Source organism: Rhinatrema bivittatum, chromosome 5, assembly GCF_901001135.1.
Source record: "Rhinatrema bivittatum chromosome 5, aRhiBiv1.1, whole genome shotgun sequence".
Lineage (NCBI taxonomy): Eukaryota > Metazoa > Chordata > Amphibia > Gymnophiona > Rhinatrematidae > Rhinatrema > Rhinatrema bivittatum.
The window spans coordinates 94,708,721-94,732,096 of NC_042619.1; the positions used below are offsets into that span (position 1 = coordinate 94,708,721).

General features: G+C 40.8%; 1 protein-coding gene across 2 annotated transcripts in view; it reads right to left on the bottom strand.

Moving 5' to 3' along the window:
• The window catches only part of FLT1 (fms related tyrosine kinase 1), a 379,855-nt gene that overhangs the window by 283,739 nt on the left and 72,740 nt on the right, over positions 1–23,376 (bottom strand). The window lies entirely within an intron of this gene.

A 23,376-nucleotide genomic window follows, 5' to 3' on the forward strand; every position in this document is an offset into this window, starting at 1 on the left:
CACTGGCCTATCCTATAATGTTTAAAGGAAGAATCCCTTCTATCTGCCACTGTCAACAAAGGCACCCTCTCCACCACTGTCAACAAAGGCACCCTCTCCATTCCCCCTTTGAAAAAAGCCCACCTCTCCTCTACTAGGGACCGTGCACTATCCATTGCAGGCCCTAAACAATGGAACACCCTCCCTACCACTCTCAGGCTAGAGCCATGTTACGCCAAGTTCAGAAAAAAACTTAAAACATGGCTCTTCCGACAAGCCTACCCTGATTAAGTACACCGACTTCTGCAAGTATCTTGCCTACGCCTTGTATATTCCTGTAAATAGTCCGTTGCAGTTTTTATTTATTGCTTTAATTCCTCCACCTCCTGCTCTTTGTATACTCCTCCTTGTTCGCCCTCCCTGTTCATTGTAATTTCTACCTTTAAAGTTACATTGTAAACCGGTATGATGTATGCATACTAATACCGGTATATAAAAGTTTTTAAATAAATAAATAAAATAAATAAAATATTATAACATGACTACAAAGGATAGAGAATAGATGATGCAGTGATGGACTCCTTGTATGTGACAGGTGAAACCTCAGTGCCAAATGCCTTACTGGTCTGTTTTGATGTATAGAAGGGGGACCATGAGCAGGAGAGACCGTGACAACAATGAGTGGAGTGGAAGAATACCCTAGTAGTTAGAGCAACAGGCTGTGAGCCAGGGAAGCCAGGCTTCAAATCCCATTGCTGCTTCTTGTGAACTGGGGCAAGACACTTCACTCTCTATTACCTCAAGTACACACTTAAAGATGAATTTATAAAAGGTTGCATATGTAAAAATCAGCATTTATATGCTATTTTAGAAACCTACAACATATACATATAAGTAAGGGTACATGAGTAGATCTATGCATTTAAATGGGGGCATTCCCAGGCAGGGCCAACATTTATGTATGTGCTATTTTATAAGAGATGTATGCAAATAGATTTGGCAGCTTACTTGCGTATATTTACATCTGGAGTAAGTGATCATAAACATCTTAAAAGTAAAATACTCTTCAGCTGCGGCTCCCCTCATTTCACCCAGCCCTCCCCACCCAGTTGTGGCTGAACAGCCAAGAGGATCTCAATAATCTACAAATGCAGTGGGCGAACAGGTAGACTAATTGGTAACACTGGTAATTTAATTGCCATGTGCATGTTAGAAAATCTCCTGACTTACAAGCATAAAACTCAACTTACGGGGCATAAATGTGGGTAAAATCTCCATGCCTATATTTCTAAAGTTAGAAGTAAAAATATGTGGGTATAGTCACTATGCACGACTTGTCTGGCTAAGTAGGGACTTTGCCGTGTCTTATCCAGATAAGTCTTAAAAGTGTTACGTATCTGGCTATGTATGATAGATGAATAAGTCTCAAACAGAGCTACTTATCCAGATAAGCAGCACTATTTGAAACGTATCCAGCTATCTTTTTATGTTCAATATATTTTTATTGAGTGAATTCGTAAAAGTGACACAGAAGCAAAGCAACAACGAAATTGACAGAAAAACAAAAGCACAGCAAGAGTACACCACGTGTTGACTAGTAACTCTACACTCCTTTCATAGTGAACCATGAATGTTCCAAAATGTTCCCCCTCCCCCTCCGGAGACCTAGTCCAAAAATCAAACACTGTCCAGATACTCCCCAAGTATACATAATCAATCATTGAGAGCCAGGCTTCTAGCTCTGTGGGGCAAAGACTGTATATATGGTTCCCAGGAAAGCAGAAAAATTTTCTGTCTTTTGGGTGAAAGACGAGCATGGAAAGCGTCCATCTGCATTAGTTTATGGAAATGGATCCGCCAAGTCCAAAAGGAGGGTGGCTCCTTATCACGCCAATGAAGGAGAGTGATCTTCTTCTCCACCAGTCCAGCCTTTTTAAGCAACATTCATGAACCAGGATTCACCACCAGGTGTCTAGTAACACAATGAAATAACCAAAGGTATGGTGACATCGGTAGGCGAACCCCCACCAGCGACTCTAAATAACCCGCAATTTGTCGCCAATAATTAGCTATTTTTTGACACTCCCAAAAAACATGAGCCAGGGTCCCCAACCACATCTGGCAGCGTACACATTTATCAGTGTTGGTAATACCAGCTTTATATGCAATCTGAGGAGCGAGATATGCCCTACGTAAACATTTTAAATGCATTTCCTGAAAGTACATATTGCCAGTGAGAGGAAGTACACTCCGCAAACTATAGGAGAAAATGAGAGGTGTTATCAAAAATGCTCCGTCTTGGTTCCAGCGATCAACAGACACTTGACATGACTCCATAGGGGTACCACGTGCCAGCTTCTTATAATAAATCGAGAGAGAAGTCTCCTTTGTTTGGTCAAAGTGAAAAAACCCATCCAGAGCTTTAAACACTGCCAGATGTTGAGCAGGAGGACCCAAGTCTCGAAGACAATGGCCAAGTTGTAAATAACCAAACAGGTGTTTCCCTGGCAGCCCATACAATTCTTGCAATCGGACAAAGGGTAGAAGGTGGCCCTCGTCATCCAATGCATGACCCAGATATAATACACCCCTATGTTCCCAAGTCTTAAAATACGTAGTCGTGGACCCTGGGGAGAAGTTCAGATTACCCCTAAGGGGGATTAAATATGTACAGTGTCGGGGGATTCCCAGATATTGAGTAAGGTGCGTCCACGTTTTCCTCAATGGGCCTATCAGTGGGTGATTGACTAGCGTAGGTGGAAGCTTGGCGCTGGGGCTCATAAGAACATAACTCAGGACGATAGGTCTAGTAAAAGTGGCTTCGGCTATGATGTTAACAAAAGGTGACTTCCCCAAAAGCCATCCTCGGATCAAGCGAAGATTGGCTGCCAGCCCATAACGATATAGACTAGGTACCCCCATACCACCCCTGTCCCATGGATTTTGTAACAAGTATGTATCCAGCTATCTTACTTTTTCCATATAGGTGCAGGTTAAAAAATATAGGAGTAGATTTCCACATGCAGTTTTAAAGCTATCCTCTCAGATTCTAAGCCTTCTGGGGATAGGGAATTGTCACAAAAGGTGGAATATAAAAAAAAAAAAGAGGACTGCCTGAGATGTGCTTCGGGTAAAAATTTTGTGTCAGGCTTTGTTTCGGGGTCCCCTCGCGGGAATTTCATTTTTCTCATGGTTCGGGGGTTTTTTTTGGGAGGGCCCCGATTTTCGAGTTAGTGCGCATTAACTCAAAAATGATTTTTTTCTGAAATTTTGGAAAACATTCAATCAATTTTCTGTTCTCCCAAACCATTCCGAATTAGGAAATTTTGTTAACATTGCCTAATTTGGGAAAAACGATTGCACATCCCTAATATATAAGAGAAAAGTGTGTGAATAGTAGCCTATGAATGCTGTCCTTTTAAGGATAAGCCAGCTATCGGTGAAGGATAAATAAAATATTTCTAGACTAGATGGAAAAAGGTATTGTGTTTTACACTTTAACACATGCTGGCCTCATGCATTGTAGCTTCTAAAGGCATTCATTTTTTCTGTCTCTCTGTAAAGAGTGTTTTGAAAATTATATGTGAGACTGCTGAGATTTTCTTCATTGATGCCTATGGAATCAGACTGAATAAGTGCTGGAAAGAGTATGCAAATGAGACAAATTTGCAAACAAAATGTGGACAAGTGTTTCTGACTCCTTGCTCATGGTTTGTCTTGCTATCATTGCCCATGCATGCTAAGGAACAAATGTATTAACCTAGTTCATTTGAATGTTATTGAGATGGCTTTACAGTATTTTTGCGATAAAGTCCATGCAAAATCATGGATTTTATCAGAAAAACTATAGCTCTACCTTCTTCAGCTCATTAGTAATTTGGCATAATTTTTTCAAACAGCTTCACAAACACCAAATTAAGCATTGAAAAGCAGTAAATGGTATGCATAAAAATTTGCAAATGCAATTCAACACATGATTTGCAGTTTTTCCCCACGTAATCACATTTGCAAAGTCATTCACACCTTAGTACACCAGACTCTAAATGTATTTTCTGTGCTTTTTACCACAGGGACTGATATTACCAGAAGAACTCTGCATATACAAATAGGTATATTGAAATTCATTTATAATGTAATGAGGATGATAATGTATTCCAAGCCACTGAGCCCACCTGGCCACAACTCTCAGTAGCTGCCAATTCACCACTATTCAGACTTCCATATAGCTTCTTTTCAAACTCAGAATCCTGGTTTCACTATTCACTCAATCTTCTGGAAAAGGTATTTGCACAGATTCCTCTCAAGCTTCAAAATGTGTACATCAACACCTTGATGATTACTACAATAAAATGCCCTTATTTTTTCAGTAAATCAATACAGAGGGTAATTTATTAACAAAAACGCTCTGATTATCCTGTAAACATATCACACAACAGAGAGATCACATCATCAAATAATGTGTAACCATTTATTGAAATTCACAACACGTTCACCTATATAAACATATTAAAAACTGAACTAACACATTCATTCCACAATCACACACATCCCATCATTTAAAAACATATTTCTGCACAAGAAACACTCTATGTGATCTCTTATTTTTTCAGTGGCATTGATCATTATTGTATAAAAATTATTGAGAAGCTGCAAAGTAACATAATGTATTTGAATTTCCAGTTATGGTTTGAACTGGTATTTGTTTCTAGTTACTTGTTTTTATTTCTGCATAAGCAAATCCTGGGTATGTGTCAAAAAATGTTTTAACATATACCCTATATGTGTGTGTGAGTGTGTGTGTGTGTGTGTGTATGTGTGTGTGAAGAACAAGGCTATGCAAAATACATTATATTTAACTAGCAGGGTCATTCATCAAATTGCGATGAGCCATTATCGCATCGTGATTTGGAAAATCAAATTAGGGAAAGGGGAGGAGTTTGGGCGGGGTTTAGGAGAGGTTAAGGAAATTTAGGGGCCTGTAGCATTGTGATCTATACATGGAATAACGGTATATAAAATGTCTAAATAAATATATTTTCACCTGTGCTAGCGCCGGAAATAGCTACAGCTTTTTCATTGGCACTATGGGGCGATAGTGTGCACCGCAGTGGGTAAAAACGTACCACAGTTTTGCAATAACTGCGGCTGCCTGCTCACTATCGCCCCCCCCCCGCCCCTTCTTTTTCTGCGGGCGATCATTTCTCTATAATTATAGCAAAATATTGAATCCAGGAAATAAAGTGAAATTACTTTGACCTTACACCTAGGAGTGAATAATTGAGCTGTTTAAGAAGTAAATTTTTATAGAAAATTAAAAAGGTATCATTATACCATTATGTTGTTTTAAAATGTATTTACGAGGGAAATAAATAGTAATGTTATTCAGATTGTTTTTTAAATATATATAGGGGAGGTTGACTTACTTTGTATGTTAGGAAACTTGGAAAATGGGCTTATTTCATCCTTTCACTTCTGTTGGCATTTTGGAAACATATTTGTAGCAAGCTACTATAAACCAGGTTCCTGCCCCCATGAGCTTATCATGTGTTGGAGCCTTACAATGTGGATTGAACTGCATCTGGATCTGAGTAATATGTTTTTGGCATGTCAAAAAAAGGGTTTTCAACCCTGCAGAGACTGCAAGTTGCCACAGCCAAGGTGAAGGAATATAAAAATACATCAAAACCTCCTGTGTCCTGCAAGAACCAGCATCCAGCACTCACAGTGTTAACAAGTTGGGATAAGCGCTATACTGTTTAGCCTGCCCAGGGAACAGCACCTCATAGCCAGCAGAGGAGGAAGCCAAAGAATGCTGGGAGACTATTTAAAGAAGAAAGGCACAACTTGGCTAGCTCTGTTTGTGTGTGCAGGGCGGGGAAGGGCATGAATTGGAGCCAGGAGCCAGGAAGAGAGGAGTGGATCTGGTAGCCCTGCAATCAGTTCTTCTCCTGAAGAGCTAATTATCGAGAAGGAGAGACAGAAGGCTGCACTCTGAGGAAATAGAGAGACAGACAGCTGTCCTTACTTCATAGCTGAGCTACATGTAAAATCCAAACAATAGACAGAAGAGCCAGGAGCTGAAAAACTGAAATACTTCCTTTCAAGAGATATTCAGGCCCAGGAGCACATGGCTGGATCACCCTCTTAAGAGATTGATTTAAGTAATCTAAACTTTGCAAAGAGAGTATTTTAGCAGAGGAGAGAGAAGGTTCATTTCCTTGCCTTTTGTCACAAATTCAGTATCTCATCTTAACTGCTTCAGCCTTTCAGCCAAAGTCAAGTATAATCCCATGCTGGCACGTACTAGGAAAGAAAAACTGGTAGACTATGGTCTTTTTGTAAGAGACTGAAACCAGGTCCACTTTCTGTTTACTACCAAATAAACCATTTAGGGAAGCTCCCCAGGAGAGAGAGACCTTTCAAACATTGCAATGATCATCTTTTTGGTTTGTCATTTAGCCATCAAGACTAACATCAAGAGGGACTTCTTCATTTTCTTGATTGGTTTTTTTTTTTCAACACAATTTTGTGTTTGGAACAGGGTGCACCCTTTACAAACTGGTGACATTGGGGTGGATCTGTTCCACCCACCACCACCTTTTTGAGTACTCAGGGGTAAAGACAATTTTTGTGGACAAAGGTGAACTGGTAGATGTGGTGTATTTGGATTTTCAGAAGGTGTTTGACAAAGCCCCGCATGAGAGGCTTTTAAGAAAACTATAAAGTCATGGGATAGGAAGCAATGTCCTTTTGTGGATTGCAAGTTGGCTAAAAGACATGAAACAAAGTGTAGGATTCAATTGTCTGTTTTCACAGTGGAAAAAGGTAAACAGTGGAGTGCCTCAGGAATCTGTACTTTTACTGGTGATTTTTAATATATTTATAAATGATCTGGAAAGGGGTACAATGAGTAAGGTGATCAAATTTGTGGATGATACAAAATTAGGCAGAGTAGTTAAACCTCAAGCAGATTATGATAAATTGCAGGAAGAACTTGCAAAACTGGAAGATTGGGTTTCTAAATGGCAGGTGAAATTTAATGTGGACAAGTGCAAAGTGATGCATATAGGGAAAAAGAACCCTTGCTGTAGTTACACAATGTTAGGTTTTATCTTAGGAATTAACACCCAGGAAAGAGATCTAGGCGTCATTGTGGATAATACATTGAAATTGTCAGCTCAGTGTGCTGCGGCAGTCAAAAAAGCAAACAATGTTAAGAATTATAAGGAAGGGAATAATGAATAAAATGGAAAATGTCTTAATGCCTCTGTATCGCTCCTTGGTAAGATTGCATCTTGAGTACTATGTTCAGTTCTGGTCACCGCATCCCAAAAAAGGTTATAGTTGCACTGGAGAAAATGCAGAGAAGGGCAACCAAAATGATAAGGGGCATGGAATGGCTGCCCTATGAGGAAAGGCTAAGGAAGTAAGGGCTGTTCAGTTTGGAGAAGAGATGACAGAGGGGAGATATGATAGAGGTCTACAAAATCATGAAAGGACTTGAACAGATTAATGTAAATTGGTTATTTACTCTCTCAGATAATAGAAGGTCTATGGGCTCTCCATGAAGTTAACAAGTAGCTCATTTAAAACAAATCAAAGAAAATTCTTTTTCACTCAGCACATAGTTAAGCTCTGGAATTCATTGCCAGAGGATGTGGTTATGGCAATTAGTGTAAATGGGTTTAAAAAAGGTTTGGATAAATTCCTGGAGGAGAAATCCATAAACTGCTATTAATTAATAAGCAATAGTGACTTGAGATTTATATAATGTTTGGGTGCTTGTCAGGTACTTGTTACTTGGATTGACCACTGTTGGATATAGGATACTGGACTTGATGGATCCTTGGTATGACCCAGTATGGCATATCTTATGTTCTTTGAAAGTTGTGTACTGCATAGCTTTTCCCCCAACCTTTCTTTATTAGCGTTCCTTATTTTTTTTAAATCTATCCATATGAGTGTGTTGGTTGCCCTAGCTAACAGGCCATACACAGGATTATTTTTGCATTGCTTGATTTAAAATAATAAAAATGCAAGTTCATATTATACTTCACTACTGTACTTTTCCCTTTAATGTTCTGGTTGGATTTACTATCTAATTACTGTTTTATTCTGGTGTGATGATTTTATCTGGTCTGTAGTGCCACAAGTGAGAGGTTGTTTGGTAAAGGCACAGAAATATGGTATTGAGATGACTGGGACCTGAAGATAAAACATATTAGTAAATATAATTTCTCATGTGGTACTCCCCACCTCAGGAATAGGGGTAATTCATAGTCCGGAACAAGGGGGGGGGGGGTATCACATATCTAAGTTCATTGTTCAAATTTAATTGAAAATTATGCAATTTATTATTGAATGCATGGAAACATTCCTTACAGCTATGCAAATTATGCTGCTTAACTCAGCTGAGAACATGAAATTGAAATCATGGGGAAGAGTGGCCTAATGGAATATTGGATTATGATTTAGAAGTCCTAGACGGCCAGACCCTGACCAATTCGCGGTATATAAAAACTTTTTAAATAAATAAATAGATAAAACATAAGTTCAAGATTCCTTTCAGCACTGACACTATGAGACCTTGAGCAAGTCACGGGGAGGGTAATAATGAAACTGGCCATGGGGCTTGCAATGCCGAGGAGGGGGAGGGGGACAACAAGCTCTTTTTCAAAAGGGAAACTCCCTGCAGAGTTTCCTTTGAAAATCTGGCCGGCACACACAAGGTGGATATAAAGTACCCACATACTTTGTGCCTGTATTGAAGCAGGCAAAAGAAGATGCCAAAAACTGCAAGCAGAGATTTGATTATACAATCTCCGCATGTAACGTCCTTCCCCTGCCTGTCTCTAGTCTTTACCCATTTTTTTTCTGCAAGTAAATGTGCACAAACTGTGAATGCCTGCATACTTTTACCAGCAGAGAATGGGGGCAGGATTGAATAATCAGCCCATGAGTTTACTTACATGCTTTGATTATTACCCCCTTCATCTCTTTCTTCCTCTCAGCTCCAAAAATAAAAAACTCTTGCCTTAATATGGTTTTCCCAGTCAACAAGTTCACTTTTTGCCCCTGAATAGATATTAACTATAAAACAAATCAAATAAGGTTTCGGATTAATTTTACAAACTTCAATACGCCATATGCAGAAATATAGTTATTATGAGGACAAATTTTGTAGGACCACTATCAACGGGAACTGTATAGCAATCAGACCCGACATAGAAGTGGTCGCGTTACTTTATTAATAATGTTGAAGTCTCTCAAAAATTATATTGCCATGGGAAGGAAAAAATGAAAGTTCAAAACGAAGCCACAAAACAGCTTTTGTTTAAATCCAAAATCATGCGCAACAATTGCAATACTTAGCTTCAAACCGGGATTGAGGCTAAAATCCAGACGTGATCACGTTTCGGACCACCACGGTCCTGCTTCAGGGGTAAATCCTCCGTAATCGAGGTTCTAAAGTTCATTCCCACGACAGCAAAACAAACTGGCGTTTCTTCATCACAAATATTCTTCAGCGTTCCGTTCTTCGGACCCGCTTAATTTAAAATGGCAGGGATGCAGGGTATATATCTATTTCCCGCAGATCTGACGTCAATAGTGCCTCCATCTATCCATATTGAGGGCAGGTGTGTAAAGTCTTCTAACAGGTCGTCTATTGCCACATTAGAATCCTCCTTTTTGTGTTTGTAGTCCACTATCAGGTCGTCTATTCTACGTAAAGGTCCTCCATTTTGTATACAAAGTTCACTATCAGGTCGTCTTTTTCATACTCAAATCCTCCATTTTGTAATTGAAGTCCTCTGTCAGGTCGTCTACTCCACGTCAAGTGTCCCTGAATAAGAGGTTTGTAGTCCACTATCAGGTCGTCTGTTCCACGTCAAGGTCCTCCATTTTGTATACGAAGTCCACTATCAGATCGCCTTTATCATACTCAAATCCTCCGTTTTGAAATTGAGGTCCACTGACAGTTAGTCTTCTCCACGTCAACTTCTCACTTCTAGTGATTACAAACGAGTAATCATCCAAATATTCAAAATTAGTGTCTAAAAGGGGATCTGCAGCATTCTTTAATATTTTATGTTTTAAACAGACCATTGACTATGTTAAAGAGTACCAGTTAATCTTCTCATTCAAGCCCCCCGGATCAACTGTCTGTAAAGTGAAGATCCAATATTGTTCACGTTGATTAAGCCGTTGTTGGACATCACCCCCCCCCTTATACCTGGATACAATTTCTCAATAATGGACCATTTAAGATCCACAAAATCGTGTTTGACTGACATACAATGTTGTACCAGAGGAGCTGTGATCTTGCAATTCTTGATGCAGCTACGATGTTCGATGAGCCTTGTTCTTATCTTTCTTTTCGTTTGTCCCACATATACAAGGTCACAAGGACATTGTATAATGTACACCACACATTCCGTCTCACGTCTTACCCCTGAAGCAGGACCGTGGTGGTCTGAAACGTGCTCACGTCGGGATTTTAGCCTCAATCCCGGTTTGAAGCTAAGTATTGCAATTGTTGCGCATGATTTTGGATTTAAACAAAAGCTGTTTTGTGGCTTCGTTTTGAACTTTCATTTTTTCCTTCCCGTGGCAATATAATTTTTGAGAGACTTCAACATTATTAATAAAGTAACGCGACCACTTCTATGTCGGGTCTGATTGCTATACAGTTCCCGTTGATAGTGGTCCTACAAAATTTGTCCTCATAATAACTATATTTCTGCATATGGCGTATTGAAGTTTGTAAAATTAATCCGAAACCTTATTTGATTTGTTTTGTACGTGTACTTCCGGTTTCTGGATAACAGGGCTCATTGTTTGTAGATATTAACTATACCATCATACTTTTTAAAATGTAAGAACGCTCCGCGGTAGAAAAATGTGTGCATCAGGGCACATGAGCATCAAAAATTCAGTATTTGATGCTTAATGCTGGCCTGAGAGGAGCCACTATCACTGTGGTCAGGGGCAGTCACCTACTCCCAGGCCACACAAAAGAGGACAGACTGGCAAAAGAAGAGACTGGAGGGAGAGAGAAGATGCGAAACAGGAGACTGAAGGAAGGGGGATGTGGAGGTGTGAAGGTGTGAAGGGTGCAGAGGCTGAAGGGAGGGGGAAGGGGGTAGGAGGGAAGGAAGAGAGGGAAGCACAAAGGAAAGAAAAGAAAGGAAAGCAAAATAAACACAAACAAAAATTAGAGGAAATTTAAAAAAATAAAACAAATTAAAAAAAAAACACTTTTGCTCTGCTGACTAAAAGTTTTAACTAACCCCATGTTTTCTAAGTATTCTTTTCACCCCTATGAATACTAATCCCAGCATTATGACCATTAGGAATGTGCGTTCATTTTGAACGAAATTGCCTAATTCAACGAAATTGCCTAATTTGTCCTGTTTCAGGAAACCCGAAAAATGAACAAAATGTTTCCAAAATTTTGGAAAAATTTGTTTTCCGGGTTAGCGCGCACTAACAAGAGTTAGTGCGCGCTAACCCGAAATTCGGGGCAGATGAAATAAAAAAAGGCCTGAACCGTAGGAAAACGAAATTTCCCGTGGCGGGCCGATAACGAAAGCCAAAGTGAAAGGTTCAGCCGAAACAAATCTCTAATGACCAAACTCCAGCAAATTTGGTTCTGAAATCATCCTGCCTGTCCCTTTTCTGTTCATTTACTACTACTACTACATTAATAATTATAAATATTTTTATTTAATCACTTTCAGGTTTAGCAAGTATTCAGCTTGCTTACCTGGAAGAAACTCAGCTATTTTATGTATGCTGATCAAAGTATATTCCGGTTTTCCAAGCAGACTTTCAAACAACGCAACAAGGTTGTCATGCAAAGGAAACTCATGAAAGGAAAAACTCCTTAAAAAACACACCCTGGGTCTATACTACCATAGCTAGAGGGTGTGGTCACATCTATTGTTTTGTCAGAGGGATTATCAGGGAAAAAGGCAACTACATAAGTAACAAAAGTACCCTGAGGAGTTGTTAATTCTAAATTTCCTTTCTTATTGGATTCAAGGAAAGGCCAAGAACCAAACAGCATTATCATAACACAATCATTTTTGTTTTGCAGTAGCTGCAGAAAAGGAAAAGGTCATTGGTCCTTTAATATCAATTGCCAGTGCAACTATTGAGTTCTCTCCAAGGGCTCATTCATCCATGTCAGGGAATTTAAAAAATGACTTCCACGACCTGAAAGTGTTGTTTGCTGTGCGATTTCCTGAATCCTCCTGCCCAGAGCATTAAAAGTGTTAGGAAGAGCTATCCTGAAGATGACTGTTTCTAGACCCAATGTCACCATGAGCCCATGCCAATTCCACGCCTGGGGGCTGAAGAAGCATAGAGGGCACAGTATCTTAACCTCAGGCTATTCAGTTGTAAAAGTGATGAAAGGAAACTGGCAGAAAATAGTTAAAAAAAAATCTTTATGTTACATATGAATCCACACAATTGTCTTTCAAAGACTCTCAAAAAATTAGAAAATAAACATTTAGGATTGTTTTCTTTTGTTTTGTGTGTTTTTTATTTTTTTAAATAAGATGGAACTTTTTGAGTGCCTTAAACTTTATTCAGATAAAGGTGAATTCTGAAAGCCAGATGTGCGCCAAAATTGGGAGATGGGCCGCACATCGAGCACATGCACGTGTCCACCTGGTTTCATAAGCCACCCACATGTGCGCAAAAATAACTCGCATCGGGAAGGGGTGGAATGTGGATGGGGCATGGGCATTCTGGGCTGGGGCCAAGAGATTGGCATGGGCATGCATCCAGGTCCATTGCAACACTTTACTTCTGCTATAGATAAGGTATAAGTCAGAATAAAATCATTTCTAGCAGCATATGAAGTGCTTGAGGGGTCTGGGTTAGCTCGAGGGAGGACCTAGCTATAGAGTGGGCAAACTGGTGAAACTGGTCATGGCTTCAAAGCTGACATTGCCCTGCTGTGCGTGTACATCCTTAAAATTAGGAGCACACATATATGCCCCTTGCCTATTTTATAACATACATGTGTACTTGCGCACATGATATAAAATTTCAATGTATATGGGTGCCCATGCACCTGTTTTAAAATTACCGCCCGTATGTCTATTTAGCATGTACATACATACGAGCACACACACACACACACACATACACATACACATACACACAATTGCTGCTGTAAAATAAAGTACCAATCTAAACCATCATCTCACCATGTATTGACTAGGTAGAGAGACTTTATATGTAGCCACAAAGGTTAAGCGTGTGCAACAGGCATGGGCATTGTTAAAAAATACCCAGGTGCAAGGGTATTAAGTGCTCTAGATGAACTTTCTGTTTTGCGCCTGCCTCCCCTCTCCCTTCCCATTCCCCCAGTCAGGTCCCGGCTCCGGCCCTGACCTCATTCACTCATCCAGGCCCCCTCTCTTGTCTCATTCACACACGCACCCTCACACAGGCTCTCTCCCTCTCTCTCACTAACACCATTGCTCTATCGTACACATACAATCCCTCTCACTCACACACATACACAAACAGAGGTGCTGCTCATGTCCCACTGAAACTCTGCTTCTCTTGGCCACGAGAAGGATGGGCACTGCTTGCAGCCCACCCAGTGTCTGCATTTCTCAGCCAGGATGGGTGCTGCTCTCAGCTGTGAGCAGGATAGCCTTCACTCACGGCCACTGAGTCTTTTCTCCTCTCGGCCGTGAGTGGGATGGGCTCCGCTCTTATCCTCATATGGCTGATCTTTGCCGCCCCTATTGGCTGGCACCCTAGGTGACCACCTAGTTCGCCTATTGGGACATACCAACTCTGAAAATGCTATCTTAAAAGCATAGTCCAAATGTATTCCACGCATTAAGAAAGGTGAAAGGAAGGCCAAACGATTGTCGGCATGATTAAAAAGTGAGGTGAAAGAGGCTATTTTAGCCAAAATATCTTCATTCAAAAATTGGAAGAAGGATCCATCAAAAGAAAATAGGATAGGATAAAGCATAAGCATTGGCAAGTTAAATGTAAGACATTTATAAGACAGGCTAAGAGATAATTTTAAAAGAAGTTGGCTACAGAGACAAAACCTCATAATAAAAACTTTAAAAAATATATCCGAAGCAGAAAGCCTGCGAGGGAATCAGTTGGACTGTTAGATGATCGAGGGGTTAAATGGGCATTTAGGGAAGATAAGGCCATCTCAGAAAGACTAATGGCCTGATATTTAATCGTCCATGTGCATAAAAAACGGGGGTTATGTGCATGGCCGGGCCTTGTGCACGCATCTTCAAAGGGACCCAGCCACATGCGTAACCTCATTACGCACCGAAGTACTGGGCCCAGATAAAGGGGCAGTCCGGGGGTGGGGAGGTGCGGGGATGTTGAGGAGCAAAAGGTAAAAAACAAAAAAATCTGGGGTAGATAGGATAGGGATGGGGCAGGGAGGAGAGGGGAAGAGGAAGGGAGGTTAGGGTAAGGGTTAGGGAAGTTCCCTCCCAGTCCGTTCCTTAATTGGAGCGGACTGGGGAAGGGCGGGATGCATCGCCTCGTGAATTTTGCAGAACTGTACTCCCCCTCCTGGCATGCACTGCGTGCACATGCACACATAGATTACAAAATCCAGCGTGCATGTGCACACGGCCGAATGATTTTATAACATGTGCGCGCTGGCACGCACATGTTATAAAATCGGTACGTCCATGTGTGTGCACCAGGAAGCACATGCACATGGACGAGTGCACGCACATTTCAAAATCTACCCGTAAATGAATTCTTTGCTTCGGTGTTTACTGAGGAGGATGTTGGGGAGATACCTGTTCCGGAGACAGTTTTCAAGGGTGATGATTCAGATGAACTGAACCAAATCATGGTGAACCTGGAAGATGTAGTAGGCCAGATTGACAAATTTAAGAGTAGTAAATCACTTGGACTAGATGGTATACACATCCCTGGGTTCTGAAAGAACTAAAAAATAAAATTTCAGACCTATTACAATTAATTTGTAACCTATCATTAAAATCATCCATTGTATCTGAAGACTGGAAGGTGGCCAATGTGACCCTAATATTTAAGAAGTGCTCCAGGGGTGATCCGGGAAACTATAGACCAGTAAGCCTGACTTCAGTGCTGGGAAAAATCATGGAAACTGTTATAAAGAATAAAATCACAAAACGTTTGGATAGACATGGTTTGATGGGACACAGCCAACATGGATTTACCCAAGGGAAGTCTTGCCTCACAAATCTCCTACATTTTTTTGAAGGGGTGAATAAACATGTGGAGAAATGTGAACCGGTAGATGTAGTGTATTTGGATTTTCAGAAGGCGTTCGACAAAGTCCCACATGAGAGGCTTCTAAGAAAACTAGAAAGTCATGGAATAGGAGACGATGTCCTTTTGTGGATTGCAAGTTGGTTAAAACAGAGAGTGGGATTAAATATCTGTTTTCACAGTGGGAAAAGGTAAACAGTGGAGTGCCTCAGGGATCTGTACTTGGACTGGTGCTTTTTAATATATTTATAAATGATCTGGAAAGGAATATGATGAGTGAGGTTATCAATTTTGCGGATGATACAAAATTATGCAGAGTAGTTAAATCTCAAGCAGATTGTGATAAATTGCAGGAGAACTTTGTGAGACTGGAAGACTGGGCTTCCAAATGACAGATGAAATTTAATGTGGACAAGTGGGAAAAATAACCCTTGCTGTAGTTACACGATGTCAGGTTCCTCTTAGTAGTTACCACCCAGGAAAGAGATCTAGGCGTCATAGCGGATAATACATTGAAATTGTCAGCTCAGCGTGCTGAGGTGATCAAAAAGCAAACAGATTGTTAGGAATTATTAGGAAGGGAATGAAAAATAAAACTGAGGATGTCATAATGCCTCTGATAAGACCCCCACCTTGAATACTGTGTGCAATTCTGGTCACTGCATCTGAAAAAAGATATAGCTGCACTGGAGAAAGTGCAGAGAAGGGTGACCAAAATAATAAAGGGAATGGAATAGCTGCTGTATGAGGAAAGGCTAAGGAAGATAAGGCTGTTCAGTTTGGAGAAGAGATGACTGAGGGAGGATATGATAGAGGTCTACAAAATCTTGAAAGGATTTGAACAAGTTAATGTAAATTGGTTATTTAAGCTTTCTGATAATAGAAGGAGTGGGGGGGCACTCCATGAAGTTAGGAAGCAGCTCATTTAAAACAAATCAGAGAAAATTATTTTTCACTCAATGCCTAGCTAAGTTCTGGAATTCATTGCCAGAGGATGTGGTTATGACAGTTAGTGTAAATGAGTTTTATAAAAGGTTGGGATAAGTTCATTAAGGAGAAGTCCATAATTTGCTATTAATCAATAAGGGATCTATTTAATGTTTGGATACTTGCCAGGTACCTGTGACTTGGATTGGCCACTGTTGGACACAGGATGCTGGACTTGATGGACTTGATGGACCTTTGGTTTGACCCAGTAAGGCATATCTTATGTTTTTATGCCACATATGACCAATTGGTTAGTGGGATCCATAGCCTCACACTTGGCTAGCATTTTTAATTCAGCCTAATAATTAATAATTTCAGCTATTTATCCAATTGAGTTAGCGCTCTGATTCAATATATATCTATTAAATCACAATATTCTTACACAGTAAAATATATATTTGAATATTAAATATATATATAAATGAAAACTCATGAAAAGGCATGGAATTTTTTTTTTTTTTCATTTTGATCAATGCCAATTTCTCTGTTTCCAGGGAGAGGATTGCAGGGTCAAAGATGACTCCTCTTTATTATCAAGTCCTTAGGGAGGGGGATCCTCTGCCCCTCAGTTACTACCCTTAATAGAAGGCACAAGGGTATGCTGCATGGAATGGCTGTTACTATCCAGGCAACTTGCAGGGCAGACTGGATGAACCATTTGGGTCTTTATCTGCTGTCAATTACTATGTTTCTATGATTTTTTTAAACATATCTTTATTATGGCAATGCAGAAAGAACACAGCTGCTTAATAATAGACAAAGCAAAAGTAATATAACAATCAGTATATCATACATTTTAGTTTTAGGTAACACAAAAAACTGCTGCAGTTACTACGACTTTTGACTCCTGGAGCCAACGGGATGAATCCTCTAGCCTTCTCTGACTGATCTCTTCTGCCATTCACCAAAAGGGTTGAACGGCACTGGCAGAGGGGGAGGGGGAGGGATACTTTGGCCTCGATTGACTGTTCTCTCTGCTCCCAATACCCACAGAAGAGATTCCCAGCCCTGAATTCCCCCTATCTGTCTGCTGCCGGGTCCTGGGGCAAAGGATCCCTGGCCCTGCACTCGTTCTCTGCTCCCAGCACCTGGGAAGGGGATCCCCTTACTGACACTGACTGTTCTTTCTGTACCCAGTACCTGGAAAGGAGATCCTCAGCCCCACATTCATTTTCAATCTGCTCCTAGGCCACGGAGAGAAAATCCCCCAGCCCATGCTGCCCAGTTAAACACAGTTACTAGGGACGGTAACTTTCAAACTGGCAAGCGAGCGCACATCTGCACGCATACGGCAGCTCGTACCCATGGACACAGGCATTTCATAACATACGTGCATGCAAATCATAGTTCTGTCTAAGCTGAGCATGTGAGTAATCGCTCATCCATTCTGGAGCGTCACTCACAGGTTTTGCATGGTCGCTCACAAGCTTATTTTTCTTTGTTTCAATGAAACGCTAACACTGTCACTCAAACATTGTTGGTTTAAAAAAATTCATTGCTCACTCGAAAAAAAAATAATTTGCGCATACATAGTCACTCCTTGGAGGGAGCATTGGCGCAAGTTATAAATTAATCTGGCCGCATGCACATGCTTGTCAACTTTTAAGTGGGCGTGCATATGAGCATGCTAATGCTGCTTCTACCATGTAAATCAGGGGATTTTTAAAAGGGGTGCATGCCAACGTCATTCCCAGTTTTACCAGTCTGTGCCCAGTTCACCCAATTAAGAGATGGGTCCTCCCTAGTTTAATAGCCTTCACTCCCCCCAGTTAGCCCCGACCCTTAAACCCCCACAGATCTGCCTATTTTTCTTTATTTTTTTAACTTGCACATCATCCATAGCAATCACTGTAAGAGCTGCCACACTTAGGGTTACCAGATTGTTCCAAGTCAACAAGGGATGCTGAACCAGTGCTGGGTTTACTCAGTGCATGCAGGGACTTGTAGTTTCTGATTCTAAGAATGGAATGGAAAACAGGACTGGCTCAACCTCTACCTACTGACATGGAACAATATGGTAAAGCTACAACATGCAGACCTTTTTTCCTTTCTTTTTTTAGACCACCCTTTGAGAAAAAGAAAAGCACAGCATGATTTTTCTGCAAAACTATGACATTTACTCTTTGATACCACATCTTAACCCTTAGGTGCGGCTCAAGGCAATCTGATTCCTAAGGCAATGGATAAGATGGTGCTCTCCCCCCGCCCGCCCCCCGCCCCCCCAGCACAGGTCAAAATATTGAGAGGGTCAAAAGGTGCGATCTACTTGGAGCCTGGACCCTTTTGGTATTTGAAATGCTGCAGAAGGGGGAAAGCAGGGGTCAAAGTTCCCAAAGGAGTGGCAGATAGAGGGTCAGTGATAATATTTCCAGGAAGCTGGCAACCCTGCCACACTCCCAAGACCCCTTCCACCTGCCTCCCATGTTTCCCCAGCATTGCCCCCTGGAAAAGTGGGAGATGGATGAATGGGTGTGGGCGGGGTCAGTGTGTGGCACACTCTCTCCAGGTCACTGGAAGGGTATTAGGCACATTAGGCCAACTTTACAGCCGTGCTCTCCCACCTTCCCAGTCCTCACCACACACAATTAAAAACTGTGCATTTATAATAAGAGATTTCACATAAAAAAAGAACATTCATAGTTTTCTGAGGTAAAAATATCTAACAACATGAATATTATTTTTACATGCACTGTTGTGATGCCAACCAGAAAACTCTGCAAAAAAGACACTTGGAACCCATTAGGTATTAGACCTATTGTAAAGTTCATTTGATGCTTGCTTGGCCCTCAGAAAGCCATGAGGAAACTTAATTACAATTACAATATAGTAAACCTCCCATACCAAAACAGCATTAAATGCCACCACTCAAAAAACTCTACCCATGAAAAGGCAACACTTCACATATTACACAAGGCTCTAAAGCATCAATATACCTCCTATCAGGAAAAGCCAAGCTGCTACAGATCCTTACACAGAAACTACATGCCAGCAGAATACATCACCTTGATTACACCATACAGAATACAGATAGACTGACACCAAATACAGAATAAAGTATAAACAGAAATCTGAAAACACAAACTGAACTGGAAACCGCAAGAAGCCAGACTCTGTATGCAGTGGAATAATGGAAAAACAGAAACATCATCATTCCTCATAAAACAATAATAAAATCAAGAAAGATGCAATCATAATAGTAAAAGTATACTAATAGACAGAATAAATATTTCTAAACAGCTGACAAACAGAGCATCATTCAATAATTAAACTCAAAAATCATTTTTAAAAGATCTCAATAGCCAATAAAATATTTCAAAACAACACCCAACAATTAAATCTAATTAGAATAAAAAATTCCAGTCGTCTATACCTGGGATCTTTTGATTTCCAGTCACTCTAAGATAGTTGTGAATGGGGGAAGGGGGCCACACAAACTTTAACCTCTCACACACACATACTACACATTCCCTCTCCTATATACAGGATCTCTCTCCCTCACACACCCTAACACTCATACATGCATTCAAACTGTCTCGTACACACGCATGCATACACATACTTTCAGGGCCTCCCCTTCCCACCACAGGTCCGCCACAACCATGCCAGGCCTCCTCTGTTGGGCCGCAGTGGAATGGGGTCCACCACAATCCTACCGGGCCTCCTCTCTTCGGGCTGTGGTGGGATGGGGTCTGCCACGGTTCCACAGGCCCGTCAATAATCATTTGTTTGCGGCAAGGTAAGGCAGCTGCCTCCGGGGTGTTTGGCAGGGCACTTTTTGCTGCCCTCAGAATTTTGCCACCCGAGGAGGCCGCCCCACCTTACCTCATAATAGAACTGCTCCTGATAAACGTTTTAGTAAACCAACATGAAATGCCCAGAGTGGACACATGAACACAGTAAACTCCTAATTAGTTTACAGATGTTCAGCCCCACTGGGATCTCCATGAGAGATTTTGGCCTATTGGTTAAGACTAAGCAGCGTAGGGTAGAAAATATGCCATTTGGCCACAGCACCCCCACAGGAGATCCCTGACTGCACATTAGCTGGCGAACCCTAGATTCAGTGTGGATTTTTGTTTGGAGGTTGAAGGAGAAGGAGCTGATTTTTGTAGTCCCCTAATCTTTATTTATTATTGGTTCAACAACTTTACTGAGTAGTTTAGGAGGTCAAGAGATCAATTTGCTAACCCACACCCAAAGGAGCAGTAAGTATTAAAACAAAAAAAAGTTAGTCTAGCTAGGTAGGGGTTAGGGGTCAGGGAGAAGAGGAGAAAAGGTAGGAAGGGTAGTTAGGGGGATAGGGAACTGGGGAAGACCCTATTGCGTTGCCGCGCATATGTTTTTAAAATCCCCCCCCCCGCCCGCTGCACGCGGGGGAGGCCACCTGCTCAGACATGCATGCACGGACGTTAAAATCCAGCGTTCATGTGCACGCAGGAATCGTATTTTATAACATGCATGCACTGACACACACATGTTATAAAATAGCTGCGTCCATGTGCGTGCGCCGGGAACCACACACACATGGATGCCTGCATGCATTTTTTAAAATCAACCCCTTAGAGTATACCTAACAGCATCAACACATCCTAATACTCAGAAAGTGCTGATGTATGAAAGTAAATGCCCCAAATCAGTCACTCTCTTTAAGCTCAAGCGATTGTTTTATCGAATGGAAGGAATGAGTGAGAATCTATCAGCACGTGAAGGGAAAAAAGCAACAGAATATGCAAAACAAAAGAAAAAAAACTGTAACGAATCTGACCAACCAACCAGGAAATACAGAGAGTTGTTTCAGAAACTCCACATGGATCAAAACCTGACTCAGGAATGATTAAGAAGAGATGAGCTTAAACCTGAAGATGATGGATTGATAATTGCAGCACAGGAAAGTAAGATTATTGACAAGATAGTTCACAACTTCACATCACTAGAATACTGCAGAACTGGACAGCCATCAAGTCTTATTTCATCAGCACTGCTTGTTGTCCAAAGCAGATCAAGAAACTTCAGAAATTTCTTGATGATGCACTTAGGGCCTGATTTAAAAGAGCATTCACAGGCTTAAAATTGGATTTTACATGTATGAATGCACATTAACCATGTTAGTGGGCTTTTGAAAATTGTTACAATAGATGCTATTGAATTGTCCATGGGATATTCATGTGTAGGTGCACTTTACGCACATAAATGGCTTTTTAAAATTGCTATGATAATGTTACATTTACACCTGTACCTTTTTAAAATTGCCTCCACAGAGCACAAAATGATGACACACAAGACCTTGACAAAGCGTACCTCCTTTTCTGCAACAATGTTCTGTTTATTTTTAAGCAGGCAATTATAAAACTTGAAAGAAATAATAGAATTTCTACTGAAATATATTCAACAATGCAATCCCTACGAAATAAGCTGACCCAAAGAAAGGAGGATGCATTCTATGGATATTTTACATATGCAAAAAGGAGGCCTTTCTTCATCCAGTGGTGCAACAGCCAGGAAAGATTTGCAAGCATTTCTAAACCGTGTAATTGCATACCTGGAAAAATGGTTCAAATTTCCAAAAGAAAATTGACTTTTTTTTCTCTTCAGCAGCTGTCACTTCAGACTACTGGACAGATCATTTATTCAGATATAGAAAATATGGTTGACAGGCTTAATCTTGTCAGCAGGTTTCCTCGGGATATGGATCTCCTATGTGATGAGTGCTCAGAGCAATTCTTGACAAATTATAAATAACTGAGGACCGGAAACTGAAAAAGCATTGCTCATCACTAATTTCAAGCCTCTGATTAGCTTTCTAACATTTAATCTTCGTTCTCATTTGTAAGGATCATCCCTGCATCAGCTGGAAATGTTGAATGCATATTTCCCACAGGCAAAACAAGTGTAATGAGAAAGGCAGTAGGTGTTCTGTAGAACTGATAAAGAGCGAGCTGCTTGTGAGCACGCATTTAGATCTGTCATGTGCTTGCCAGGTGCATGTGACTTGGATTGGCCACTGCTGGAAACAGGATGCTGGGCTTGATGGACCCTTGGTCTGACCCAGTATGGCAAGTTCTTATGTTATGTAGGTAAGTTGATCAGGAAGAGAATTCCACAATTTAGTAGCCACATAAGAGAAGGTCCTAGCTCTTGTTCTTTGTAAAATATTATGCCCCCCCCCCCTCCCTTTAGTCCATCAACTACTCACTCTATCCATGGGTCTAAGGGGCAGGAACAAGCCCCATTTGCTCCTGGCCCGCTGAGTCTCCATCACAAAACAGTACCAGCCAGCCATAAGGTTGGCACCATTTTATTGTACAGAGACGGGAAGGTACAGAAATAAATACATACAACAAAATGTGGCCAGCCTCAGAGCCCCCCGGTGCCATTTTAAGATGGAGATCTGGATGGGCAGAAGCAACTGGGGATCACTCCCGCCCTTTAGATCCACAGATGGGGGTAAGTGGTTGAGGGGTGAGTCCAGGAGACTGTAAGGCGGCAGCAAAAGGGAAGAGAGTAGGGGGAACCTGACATTTTTTTTTTTTTGGGGGCCTTTTTGTTTGTTTCTTTGTTTTGTTTAAGCAGATGAAACAAAATGAAAAAAAAAAAAGAAAAAAGAAAATTACAAAACCAAGAAAAAAAATAATAATCATCGCTCATTTTTGCCTTGTTTAGCTTCTTGCAAGCCTCTGCTCCAGAATTGAATACCAAATATGTTCATTTGCTTCAGCCTCCTTACCAATCACAAAATCAACTCCTTGTGTTCTTATTTGCATCACTTGTTTAATTTTCTGTTTATTTTAAAGGAATGTGTATTCCACATTTCTATTGCATTCAGCACAAATTACAAGTTATTACAGACACAATAAATAAAAATATAGTTAGCATTCAGGCTAAGTTAGTCCTAAGTAAGTCCATTGAGATTAAAGGGCCTTAAGGTTGTAAAGATAACTGCTGGACTGTCAAACTCCGTGTGTCTCTACTTCTCCTCATGCTGGTGTATCATACATGAGAGGAAACGAGAGAGTTTTAAGGGCTCTCTTAAAGTCCCTTATAAAAGAGGTGGATTATAGTGCAGCTGGTAAATCGTTCCAAATTTGTGGGCCAGCAGCAGAGAAGGCTCTGCCTCTGCTGATATATAAATGCACTAGT